This window comes from Mauremys mutica, chromosome 5, assembly GCF_020497125.1.
Source record: "Mauremys mutica isolate MM-2020 ecotype Southern chromosome 5, ASM2049712v1, whole genome shotgun sequence".
Lineage (NCBI taxonomy): Eukaryota > Metazoa > Chordata > Testudines > Geoemydidae > Mauremys > Mauremys mutica.
The window spans coordinates 44,656,275-44,669,209 of NC_059076.1; the positions used below are offsets into that span (position 1 = coordinate 44,656,275).

A 12,935-nucleotide genomic window follows, 5' to 3' on the forward strand; every position below is an offset into this window, starting at 1 on the left:
GTCTCTCCCTCTACTAGGGCTTTTCAAAATGGCAAAAAAAAAAAGAGGTTATTTCCTCTCACAGGAAACGTTTGCTTATTTATAGTTTAGGGGGTTTTTGCAAGGGGAATTAGACATTTTCAGTTGACAAAGAACTGGAAAATGTAGAACTTTTCACAAATGTTTTTGGTTTCTAGAAAAAGGTAAGTTTGTCAAAGAAAGTTACAAGTAGAACATTCCAGCCAGCAAAGTACTCCCATTGACCTTCTAAGATTTAACTGCTTCTTCAGATTTTGCTTATGTCTACAAAATATTAGTTGAAACTATTTGTGATTTTACTTGTTCTACGTAGATACCCTCATGCTTTATCAGGCTGCTTTTATGGTGCATTCTGACATGCTTGATTTGTAGAATAAGGCTGATATATAGTGGTGCAAGTAGATTTTAACTCTTACCAATATGGTACTGACCCCATGACCCTGCCTCCCCCTCACAAAAAATATTTCGTAATTAGAGCCCTGCATGGATACAAATTTATACACATGGATGCAGATATCTGCAAATGCAGATATCCATGGATTGAAATCGGTATCTGCTGAACCACAGGGCTGTCCCAGGAAACACAGTGGCAAAAGGAGCAGAACGTGGGGTCACCACTCCCAGGAAGCCGGCAGCTCCTCTGGCACAGCAGTACCGCCCTCAGCCCTGCCCCCAGCCCTGTTCTCCAGCAGGGCTGCACAGAACCCAGAAAAGAGATACAGCTGCGTGGAAGGGCTGGGGATGGTAGGAGGAGCTGGGAGGACCTACTGGCACAGGGTGCTGGCTCCTGGGAGTGGCAGCCCCACATTCTGCTCCTTTCACTGCTGCGGTTCTCGGGAGAGCCCTACAGTTCAGCAGATACCGATTTCTATCTGCAAAAAGAACAGGAGTACTTGTGGTACCTTAGAGACTAACAAATTTATTTGAGCATAAGCTTTCGTGGGCTACAGCCCACTTCATCGGATGCATGCAGTGGAATACAGTAGGAAGATATATATATATACACAGAGAACATGAAACAATGGGTGTTACCAAACATACTCTAACGAGAGTGATCAGTTAAGGTGAGCTATTACCAGCAGGAGAGAGAAAAATTTTATAGTGGTAATCAAAATGGTCCATTTGCAGCAGTTGACGAGAAGTTGTGAGGAACTGGGGGAAATAAACAAGGGGAAATAGTTTTACTTTGTGTAATGACCAATCCACTCCCAGTCTTTATTTAAGCCTAATTTAATGATGTCCATTTTGCAAATTAATTCCAATTCAGCAGTCTCTCGCTGGAGTCTGTTTTTGAAGTTTTTTTTGTTGTAATATTGCGAATTTTAGGTCTGTCATTTTGAGTGACCAGGGAGACTGAAGTGTTCTCTGACCGGTTTTGGAATGTTATAATTCTTGACATCTGATTTGTGTCCATTTATTCTTCTACGTAGAGACTGTCCAGTTTGGCCAATCTGCATGGCAGAGGGATGTAGAAGCCCTCTACACCAACATTCCACACAAAGATGGACTACAAGCCATCAGGAACAGTATCCCCGATAATGTCACAGCAAACCTGGTGGCAGAACTTTGTGACTTTGTCCTCACCCATAACTATTTCACATTTGGGGACAACATATACCTTCAAATCAGTGGCACTGCTATGGGTACCCGCATGGCCCCACAGGATGCCAACATTTTTATGGCTGACTTAGAACAACGCTTCCTCAGCTCTCTTCCCCTAATGCCCCTGCTCTACTTGCGCTACATTGAGGACATCTTCATCATCTGGACCCATGGGAAGGAGGCCTTTGAGGAATTCCACCAGGATTTCAACAATTTCCACCCCACCAGCAACCTCAGCCTGGACAAGTCCACACAAGAGATCCACTTCCTAGACACTACAGTGCTAATAAGCAATGGTCACATAAACACCACCCCATTCTGGAAACCTACTGACCGCTATACTTACCTACATGCCTCCAGCTTTCATCCAGACCACACTACATGATCCATTGTCTACAGCCAAGCTCTATGATACAATCGCATTTGCTCCAACCCCTCAGAGACAAACACCTACAAGATCTCTATCAAGCATTCTTAAAACTACAATACCCACCTGCTGAAGTGAAGAAACAGATTGACAGAGCCAGAAGGGTACCCAGAAGTCACCTACTACAGGACAGACCCAACAAAGAAAGTAACAGAACACCATTAGCCGTCATCTTCAGCCCCCAACTAAAACCTCTCCAGTGCATCATCAAGGATCTACAACCTATCCTGAAGGACAATCCATCACTCTCACAGATCTTGGGAGACAGGCCAGTCCTTGGTTACAGATAGCCCCCAAACCTGAAACAAATTCTCACCAGCAACCACAAACCACACAACAAAAACACTAACCCAGGAACCTATCCTTGCAACAAAGCCCATTGCCAACTCTGTCCACATATCTATTCAGGGGACACCATCATAAGACCTAATTACATCAGCCATGCTATCAGAGGCTCATTCACTTGCACATCTACCAATGCGATATGCCATCATGTGCCAGCAATGCCCCTCTGCCATGTACATTGGCCAAACCGGACAGTCTCTACGTAAAAGAATAATTGGACACAAATCAGACATCAAGAATTGTAACATTCAAAAACCAGGAGGAGAACACTTCAATCTCCCTGGTCACTCGATTACAGACCTAAAAAGTCCCAATACTACAACAAAAAAAACTTCAAAAACAGACTCCAAAGGGAGACTGCTGAATTGGAATTAATTTGCAAAATGGACACCATTAAATTAGGCTTGAATAAAGATTGGGAATGGATGGGTCATTACAGAAAGTAAAACTATTTCCCCATTTTTATTCCCACCCCCCTCCATTATTCCTCACAACTTCTTGTCAACGTCTGCAAATGGACCATTTTGATTACCACTACAAAAAGTTTCTCTCTCTCCTGCTGGTAATAGCTCACCTTACATACTCTAACGAGAGCGATCAGTTATGTTAACACCCATTGTTTCATGTTCTGTGATATAGAACATGAAACAATGGGTGTTACCATAACTGATCGCTCTCGTTAGAGTATGTAAGGTGAGCTATTACCAGCAGAGGAAGGAAGGAAGGAGAGAGAATATGAATCTTCCTACTGTATTTTCCACTGCCTGCATCCATGAAATTTGTAAAAAGAATGGAAAGAGCTATAAAATCAACCACTTCTCATGACCATCACTGGGTCTCAGTATATTCTTCCTGCTTACTTTGATACAACAGACTTTCTAAAGGAATTAACACTGCTAAGGGTGTTTCATACAACACTTTCTGGTCTACATTATCCATGTGCAGAGGGACCCTTCTCAGTCCATATTAGCTAGGATGCAATGACAGCCAATTTTTCTCCATCCCCAAAGTAGAGCCAACAGCTATAATGCTGTACTTAACATTCATACTCAATATAACCCCAAAACCAGTTACTCACCTTGTAAAGATAGTGTCTTGCAATAACATTTGAAAGCTAATAAGCTTATCATTAGGATCAGCGTGACATGTATGCAACATGGGAAATTATAGCTACTCTTTGATATTATGTTTTGGAGTTTATAAACAGACAGAAGAGGCAAAACAGGTTTTTTCTAGACAGAGAAGAATGGCCGACACATTGAGTTTTGGACTGAATCACAAACAAAGCCAGCTGTGGCCAAGAACAATGGAATATATTTGCATTGAGGATCATAGATAGATCATTTGCACTGCAAAAAAAATAATATTCACAGGAGTTCAGACCATGCCCAACCTGACCAAAGGATAGCCACAGGCAGCTAGATTGGGGATTTTTGTGGGCAGGGGTTGTGTCCTAGAAAACCCAATAGCCCACTAGTTAGGCCATTCACCTGGGATGTGGGAGTCCTGTCTTCAAATCTCCACTCTTCCTGATTTAGAGCAGGGACTCTAACTTGGGGGCTCACACTCCAGGTGAATGCCCTACAGTGCTATAATGTATGGGGGTGTCTCTCTCTGTCTCTCAGATGTTTCATGAGAGCAGCATGACCTGGCTTAAATGTCTGACACCAGGAGAGGGTTTATAGATGTGAATTCTAAGCAGAGAGAGGTGCTTCCCTCCTGCCCAGAATTAGATTCCTCCCTCCCTTTGAGGGGCAATGCTTATGTCACAGCCCTCTTCCCGGCATTTCCTCTTGACTAGCTTACGGTCTATGTTTGTGAGACACTAGGCATATATTGGGATGGCTAGCCCCTTCTGTCACTGTGGCTAAATTTTATATTTAGCCCAGTCAGAGCTAGCATGAGCACATCTCTGAGCTGGGAATCACACACCCCCAACTGGAAGTGGAGACATACCCTTGGGCTGCTCCCTACACAGCTTGCAGGCATCTGTGAATCCCTTTCCTAGGTGCCTAACTCTCACCATGCATTGTGTAGGGAGCCTGAATGCCTAACTCAGGATGGAGGATTTCAGTAGACACCTAAGTGTTAAGTGTTGCTACCTTTGTGGATCAAGCTCTAGCCCATTAGAGATTCAAGGATCTACAAACCAGCAAGCTGTGATCCAGGGAAAGCAGTTTACTTAATACTTCCCACCTCTTAAGATGGTTCACAACATCCCTACAGTCATAACATTACCAGCCTTCTTTTTTTATTGCCACCTACAACATTTGTTTGTGTTCCACAGGCTAGTAATGCATTGTGTTAAGTAGCATTTCTTCTTTATTTTACCTGCCAATAGCTTTGGTGGACCCAATGATAGAGAGTGTTATTTATACTATACCCTTCATAATCTTACATCTCAGTTAAATCCCTTCTAGCTCTTTCCTTTTCAGAGCTAAATAATTGTGGGTTTTGCAGTCTCACACACTAAGCATTCAAGTCATCACCTTAAACCTTCCTTACGTGAATCCCAGTAATCAATTATTGTTCCCTTGACTCTTACCTGAATTATTGCTTTGTGTCTTGTCTTTGGCCCTGACCTTGCAAATGGATCCACAAAGATGGAACTTTGCCCTCTTGTGGAGCCCCTCTGATCTCAGTGGGGTTTCACACAGAAGCAGGTGTCTTATACACAGGGCTGCTTGTAGGATCTTGCCCTTAGTCCATAAGTGCTTCAGAGCAGGGAATGCATCTATGTGTTGGTAAAGCACTAGGGAAGTGATACTCAAGTGTAAGAATTAAGAGCAACCATGCTTAACTATCATGCTGCCTTCTTCCTTTAAAGGGCATGGCTGAAATGGAAGGTAACCATGATAGAATAAAAGACTCCATATAAGAGTGTTCTGTTTTTACATATACCCAAAGTCACTGAAATGCGTTCTGGATGAGGGGATTTTTCGATCCCCTTTTAATACAGCTCAAAATTCTATTAGATTGTTTTACCTGTTCTGGCATACTGGGCAGATATCTTTATCATGCTCTTGTCTTTACCATGCTACCCAATAATGCTCTCATCTTTCCTCAAATTCAGTGCCCATCCCACTATGTGAAAAGTTGACAGTTACCTTATGTTAGAAGTTTGCCAGGCAGCAGCATATTTCAGCCAGCTGAGTCTTCAAAAATCACCAGTCTTCAATATCCATTTGGCGTGCTTTAATACTGTCCTATTGTGAAATGATCCAACATCATATCCTTCCTTCCCAATAAGAAGGAGCTTTATAGTTTCAGAGTAATTGCCTTAGTATTTTGCTTCAGTATTTAACAAACAAAAATCTATGCATCTTGAAGATGACACAAGAATTCCCTCCTTCCCTGGACTGATCTCAGGGATTCCTTCTCTATCAAGTTTCAGTGCCTACTCAGGCTCAAGACTTCCAGGCTTAAAAAAAATATGTATCCTTACAGGTTATGTTTGATTGCTGACACAAACAGCCAGTGCAGGGAAAATTAGGTAGCATGTCCATTTCTCCCTACAACTTTCACCATCCTGTATATGTTCTCTTCAGTGCTACTACACGAAATGTGTTCTTCTCCCAGCCTACTTCCACTTTCAACTTGTGTGCTAGCAGCACATATGGTCTTCCATCTTTTCATACAGTATGCATCCAGATTTGGTTATCTTCTTTAGGGCTTAACAAACCCTGCACTCTCCAAGCATGTATAAGAGCAGTTTCAGTTGATTTGATCTTGTTACAAAATAGTCTGCCTGCTCTTACAGGGTTTCTTATTTTTTCAAGTCAGGGAGAAGGAAGCTATTTCTCCCATAGAGAAGCTCAACTCATTCCAACTTAGCACTTGTGTCTGTCTTCATTCTACTGCCTAATGAGCCTCAGCTGGAGTTTATTGGGAGCCCAAGCACTATCTAACCTTACCTGACCAGCTGTTGGCAACCTCCACACCATCACACATTTCACTCATCCAAACTACGTTGCCCAATCCCCAAACATTGAAAATCTTGAAATGAATTTAAGTCAATGTGCTATAGTTTTCACAAAGTGAAACAAATGACCCGCTCCTGTAAAACTTATCTACCAGCTAGATTCATGAAGGATCTTAGGACATGTGATGCTCAGTGTCAGTACCTAACTTTAAGGCACCTAGAAAAATCACTGGAAAAAAGACTGACTCACAAAGCCTATACAATGAATGGGGAGAGATAGGTGCCTTAGACTGCAGTCCACAAAAGTCAGCACACCTAAGCTGGTCAATGGGAGATGCCAATGACAGGCATGTGTGCTAAGTCCTGCCACACTGACAGAGATGTGCTTAAATCCAGGCTACAGGAAGGTGCCTATCTCTGTTAGTGATCCACAACCAGGACCCCCCCACCTCCTGGAGTCAGACCACTTAGGCATCTAAGGCATTTCATGTGATAATAAGTTAGGAAGGTACCTGCCACCACACAAAACAGCCAGAGGAGGAGCTGCTGCTGCCACCACCCACCTTATAACTTGTAGCCTAGTAGTTAGAGAATTTGCCTGGGATGTGGGGGATGTAGGTTCAGTTCCCACCCCTGCCTGAGGGGAAGGGATTTCACTACGTGTCCTATTTCTCAGGTGGGTGCTCTAATCACTGGGATATTCTGATGTGGCTCTCTCTCAATCTATGCTGTTGAAGCTGTTCCAGTTTGGATAAATAATTCAAGAGTCATTGAAACACGGGGATCTGGACCCTGTCTCCCCAAGGTGGGTGCCCTAACCACTAGGTTACATCAACTCTCTCTAGCCCACTAACTAAATATTTAATCCAAAGCAAAACAATGTTAACAGGATAGATGGAGAGCCCCACCTCACAATAGGTCACAGTGAGAGCACTTTAAAAGGTAGGAGATACCTGTTCAAATCCTTCCTCAACGCGGACAGTGGGGCAGAGGGGAATTGAACCTAGGCCTTCCACATTCCAGGTACGTGCTCTAACCACTGAATTGCAAATTATAAAGTGAGTGGTAACGCCTACTCTCCTGCAGCATTCAGATTTTGAATGGGACTCACTCCCATAGGTGTGCTTAGGGGTTGCCTACCAGATCAGGCCCTACATGCAAGTTAGGCAGGTTGACACCTATCTTCCCTCCATTTGTGAGTTGCTCTGGGCTTGGGTAGGTGATAGGGCATCTAGATGTCTGCAGTGAGGCACCAGTGCAAATGCTCAGAGGTGGAAGTCTAGGTCACTTTTACCCTGAAAATTTAAGCTCTAAGTGAGTTTAGCACCTAAAGTATTCTGTGGGAGATTTCTGGATCACAGTAGAGCCTAAGACTGGGGCTAAGGCATCAAAACTCCAGGTTTAGCACTGTCTGATATTTAGGTACCTAAATATTTTGTGACTTCCATCCTAGATGGGTAACTTTATGCATATGAGTAGTTTGATATTACTCACCTATAAAGAGTTAAACATGTTTGCAATAATGAAACTTTTCAGATGTCATTCCTGGCTTATTAAACTTTCTTAATAAGCATAAAATTAGCTTCTATTCATGTTGTACATTAGTCAGAAAGGTAAGTGGTGGTTAGTAATACCCAGATTGATTTTTATGCAATCAATCTTCCACATCAAAGAATTAAACGGTTGGTAATTGCATCAGTGGGCTAGCACTAGACATACTTCTGCATGCCACACAATTAGCCTGTGAAATTCATGGTCACAAAGTAAGTTCCTGATTTAATTTTTTATCAGGAGTCAGATTAAAAACTGGACACTTTTATGGACAAGAATATAGCAAGGTATAATACTAAGGATAAAAATGCAAAACCTTTAGAAGATATAAGGCTTCCAAGTTCAAAGCGTAAGCCAGTTTCTAATTAACAGGGGTGAGGAAGAAACTTTCCCTGGTGTCACAGGGTGCTCTATTCACCCCTGGAGCACCTCCTTGTGGCCACAGCTGAGATACTTTTCCCCTGGGTGGGTTGGGTCAGGAGAAGGGAGGTGTGACACAGCTTTGGCCAGCCCCAGGCTTCTCCAAGTTTGTGGGGGGAGGCTCAGGGCTTTGTTCAGCCTGGAGCTTCTCTAGGTGGCTTGGTGCTTCTGCCAGCCCGGGGCTCCTGCAGCAGGGGGGAGGGGCTCTCTGGGCGGGATGGGGCTTTTGGTTCTAGCCATGAGGGGGCAGGGATCTCAGGGCTCCTCAGTCATGGGGAGGGTGCAGGTGGAAGGTTCAGAGCAGTGTTTTCCCCAGGAATTGAAATGGAGGGGGGGGGTGTTTGAATTTATGGGGCAGGGGGTCAGTGCTGATGAGGGGTGAGACCGTGAGGGTGAAAGTGGGCTGTATGGCACCATAGTAAAAACCGAAAACTGTTTCATGACCATTTTATTAGATTTAACTGATGTTTTGAAATCACACAAATTAAAGTTGGCTACTCAAGCCTTCTATGAAGCACTACATCTATATCCTTCTTGGTTTCTTGTTATAATTTTGCACAACTATGTTAATGAACTTTTTGAATGCAATGCATTCATCTTTGGTGGCTTCTCATGTGTCCAGTACTTCCATTCCTTCAATTGATATGTTCATTAGTTCATTCACATGATCAGGCAGAAGGCGACTTCTTTCAGAACACAAAATTCTATTCAATGATGAGAAAGAACACTCAGCTGTAGCTGATGTGACTGGGAGTAGCAAGAGATGAATTCGTACTTCTTTCATCCCAGGAAACATAGCATAAAGATCGGGTTGAGCCACTAGTGATGATAAAAAAGAAGTTGAAGTCAAATCTTCATTCATTCGTCGTATGATACTCCACTCTGTGTTCAAATTCTCTAATCTGTCCTGAGCACATGGCAACCCCATGGCTGGTAGTGCCTCCCTCCACTCAACTGTCGGTATTTTATAGGACAGGGATCTGTAAAAGTAGAGGTTGAGTAGAATCTAGAAGTCGCTGTTGTAGATTTTTAAGATTCAAGTCTGTGTACTTTTTCAATTGTCTTAACAAACACTTCTTGTCCTCTTCACTTAAGGATTCAATATAAATGCCTTCATTAGTCAACTTCTGGACTGAATTCTTTGCTTCTTCCAGTATTTTTTCAACAGATAGCTCTCTGATTGTCCAGCAATAGAAGTTACATTTGGATCAAAGATCTACTACTGTTGTAGCAGATGCCTGGATGGCATTGTTTAATGACCCAAGTGGTTTCAACAGTAGACTTACAAGAAAGACTGGCAATAGTCTTCTCTGAACGTAGTAGCAAAACTAATCCACCAGCCTCACTACTTAGATCCATCCCATCCTTCCAAAGTCAGTAATAATGGCTGGAGTAATTTTAAGACAACAGCCAAGGATCGCTCATGAGAAAGCCAGAGGGTTTTCCCCGGTTGGTCTAATTTCAACTTCAGTCCCAGTATATCTTCTATATTTTCTAAGATATTCAGTCTTTTTGGACTCTTTCTGAAAAAAGAATATAATGAAGACATTAAATTTATAGCTTTTTAAATGTCCTGTGAAGAGTCTGCAGTTTGTACTAGTGCTAGTTGGAGTAGATGGCCTCTGCAGTGTGTATAGGAGAGACTAGGGTTACGCTTTTCTCTGAGCAAAGCTTGTACTCCACCATGTCTTCCAGAGAAGTTTGCAGCACCATCAAATGCACAAGCAGTCATCTGTTTGGGGTCCAACTGACAAGCATTTAACTCTTCTAAGATGTGGGTTGTCATAGATGCAGCCGATGTGTCTTCTATAACTTGAACATCTAGAAATGCATCTACTGGCCTACCACTGACATCAAGATAATGTACACAATAACTTAATACTTGATGCCAATTTGCATCAGTGCATTCATCAGTCATTTATGCAAATTTTTTGAATGCGGTGAGAGAGTTCTTCACTTTTTCAACTGTTACACCACATGCTTCTAGCCAGTCAGTTGAGTTTCTTGCAAAAAGATAGTGAGCATTTGCTGGTCTTGTTCAGAACCAATGTTCAACTTCAGAATGAACAAGTGACAATGCACTTAACATTGGCCTCCAGTTTGTAGTGTGTGGTATCTCTTGCTTAAATAGAAAGTATGATGCCACAGCCATGTTTGTTCGCATGAACTGTGTTGTAGCTCCAGCATTCTTAACAGCATCATTAACACTCACCGGTGTTGTCCTTGCTCAGTGGAGACTCCGAGTTCAGAGGTGCTTTCACATGAGTTCACCTCCCAGGTGGGGGGCAAGAAGGCATCTTACTCGTTCCTCGAGCTTCTCACCGCTCGCTCTGGCCACTGTTGTTCATTGTGCCACCATTCACTCCATCGCTCTGATGGCACTGGCCCTGTGCCGTCACCTTCTGCTTTCACCTGCCACTGTGACCTCTGTGAGCTGGTCTCGTGAGATTTCACCCAGCTCTTAGTGATTTCAGCTGAGCTCTCAGTGTGGGGACCTTGCTGCTAGTGCAGACTGGGCCATCTCTTCCACAGAAACACTGTCCCACAGCAAGTCTAAGCACTTAGACCTGATTGTCAGTGATTTCAGCTTTAGTGGTCACTTAACGAAACAAAAGACTATCTATGGAGCCAAATCAGCTCTGTTTTTAAACAGTGGAGAGGGGCAGGTCAAATAGTACTTGTGACTCAGGCAGACCATCAAGCAAAACACCTGTCCCCACCCTCTCTCTTGATGCCCTCAATCAGCACAGGCTAAGTACAGTCCTACTACCCTTTACTCATACAATAAGACGATCAACATTTCATTACCAGCACCTCACCCCCATTCAAGTGATTTGTAACCCAACCCCAGCCAAAAAAATCTATCACTTCGACAAGACCACTCTGTTTGCTGAATACCTAGGTAGATTAGGTGTGACTGTAAATACAATCTGGTCCTGAAGCCTTCCCCCTGAGCCTCCAGCTCATCACTAGCTATCAGTGAGAGCTCATGTAGACTTTGCTTACAAATCATAATTTTAAATTATCAGGTTGGTCAACATCACCAAAATGAATGCACTGACATTGTCATAAAAACAAAAGCTGTATAAGGAAGCTAGTCTATGTTCATACTTTTCAAATCTTTTATACTTTTTCAGATACACGTATTTTATCATACACTTTATATGCTTTTAAAGTGTGTATTAATGTTTCAATTTCAATTCAAATTTCCAAACAATCACTACATTGGCAACACTGCATGTAACTAGTCCACAAAACTGGGGGGCGGGAGTTGGGGAATTTCAGGGTGGGGCTGGGGCCATGCTGACTGTCCTCCCAGTGTTCCAGGGTTGGGGGCGCTAGCCTGGAGCAGGGGCCGGCGGCTGCAGTGGAAGTCTCTGGGCTCTGGTGGGGGGCATGGAAGGGGCAGTGCTTCAGGCAGAAGGGGTGGGGTTGGGGGCTACCCAAGCCAGTCGTTCATGCACCACCCATATTCCCATAAGCAGAGAGCACATGGCAGGAGGAACATAGAAACCTCAAACAAAAGGAACTAAGATTCCCTGTGGTGCTGGGACTCTGGGAAGCAAGGGATTTCTAGGTATAAGCAAGAGATCCCCAGCTGCTTAGCCTAGGTTACCTCAAAGGACAAATCTTGCTGATTATAGAAGCCTCAATTACCTTTATAACCTAAGGCTGTAACTCAGTGTGTCTATATTTGCTTGCCTTAACCTTGTAAATAAGTGTCCAATATCCTTTTCCTATTTAATAAATCTTCATATAACTTCGAGGATTGGCTACAAGCATTATCCTTGGTGTGAGACCTAAAGTGCAGCTGATCTGGGGTAAATGACTAGTCCTTTGGGACTAGGAGCAATTTGAATATTGCTGTGATTCTTGGTTTAAAGGTGTCAAGTATCAGAGGGGTAGCCGTGTTAGTCTGGATCTGTAAAAGCAGCAAAGAGTCCTGTGCATCCGACTAAGTGGGTACTCACCCACGAAAGCTCATGCTCCAATACGTCTGTTAGTCTATAAGGTGCCACAGGACTCTTTGCTGCTTTTGGTTTAAAGGGCCATCTATCACAGCGATGCACTCACCTGGGTGGCAAGACAGACCAGAGCACCAAGGGAACTGTCTAAGATTCCATTAAAGCTGTTGGAGTGCCTGAGGAGTTTGCACTTGGTGCAGTTGGGTTGGTGAAATTTAACTTAAGAACTCAAACTATTTGGGGTTTGTGCCCTGTTTGCTTAACAGTTTGCCCTGAGGTTGGTATTCATGCTCTTGCCCCATCATTAGGAGCATCACAATGTGAACAATGCTACAGCAGATCATTTTTACTGTAAAATTTAAACAGTGCCATAATGTCAGTTCTTTATACAATACGCCTTATGATAAGAGACTAAGAAGTACACAAAGCAGTGTTCACTTGGAAATTTGACAAAATAACTATGAATATTTCTGGTCAAAGTCTGTCATTTAATTTACCAGTACAAGTAAACAAAAAGACTCAAGCAAAGCTACAAATAACGGGGTGCTTTTCAGTTACAGAATCTGTAAAAGAACAGACTCTCATATCACTGACCAAACAATTTACCCTAGTTAATGTACAGTATATGAGAACAAACTAACATCACTAAGCTGCATTCTCCAATCACAATATAAATGTATAGAAA

The 12,935-nt window shown here is 43.0% G+C and overlaps 1 protein-coding gene across 2 annotated transcripts in view; it reads right to left on the bottom strand.

Moving 5' to 3' along the window:
• The window catches only part of TNIP3 (TNFAIP3 interacting protein 3), a 118,749-nt gene extending 112,530 nt beyond the window's left edge, over positions 1–6,219 (bottom strand). Inside the window, exon 1 of one of the 2 annotated variants that reach the window (XM_045017365.1) lies at positions 5,500–6,219. The gene's annotated coding sequence lies outside the window, so the exon portion shown is untranslated. Of the gene's footprint in view, positions 1–4,937; positions 4,957–5,499 lie in introns of those variants that run through there. The other variant, XM_045017367.1, reaches the window with a different exon arrangement.
• Positions 6,220–12,935: the final 6,716 nt, after the last annotated feature.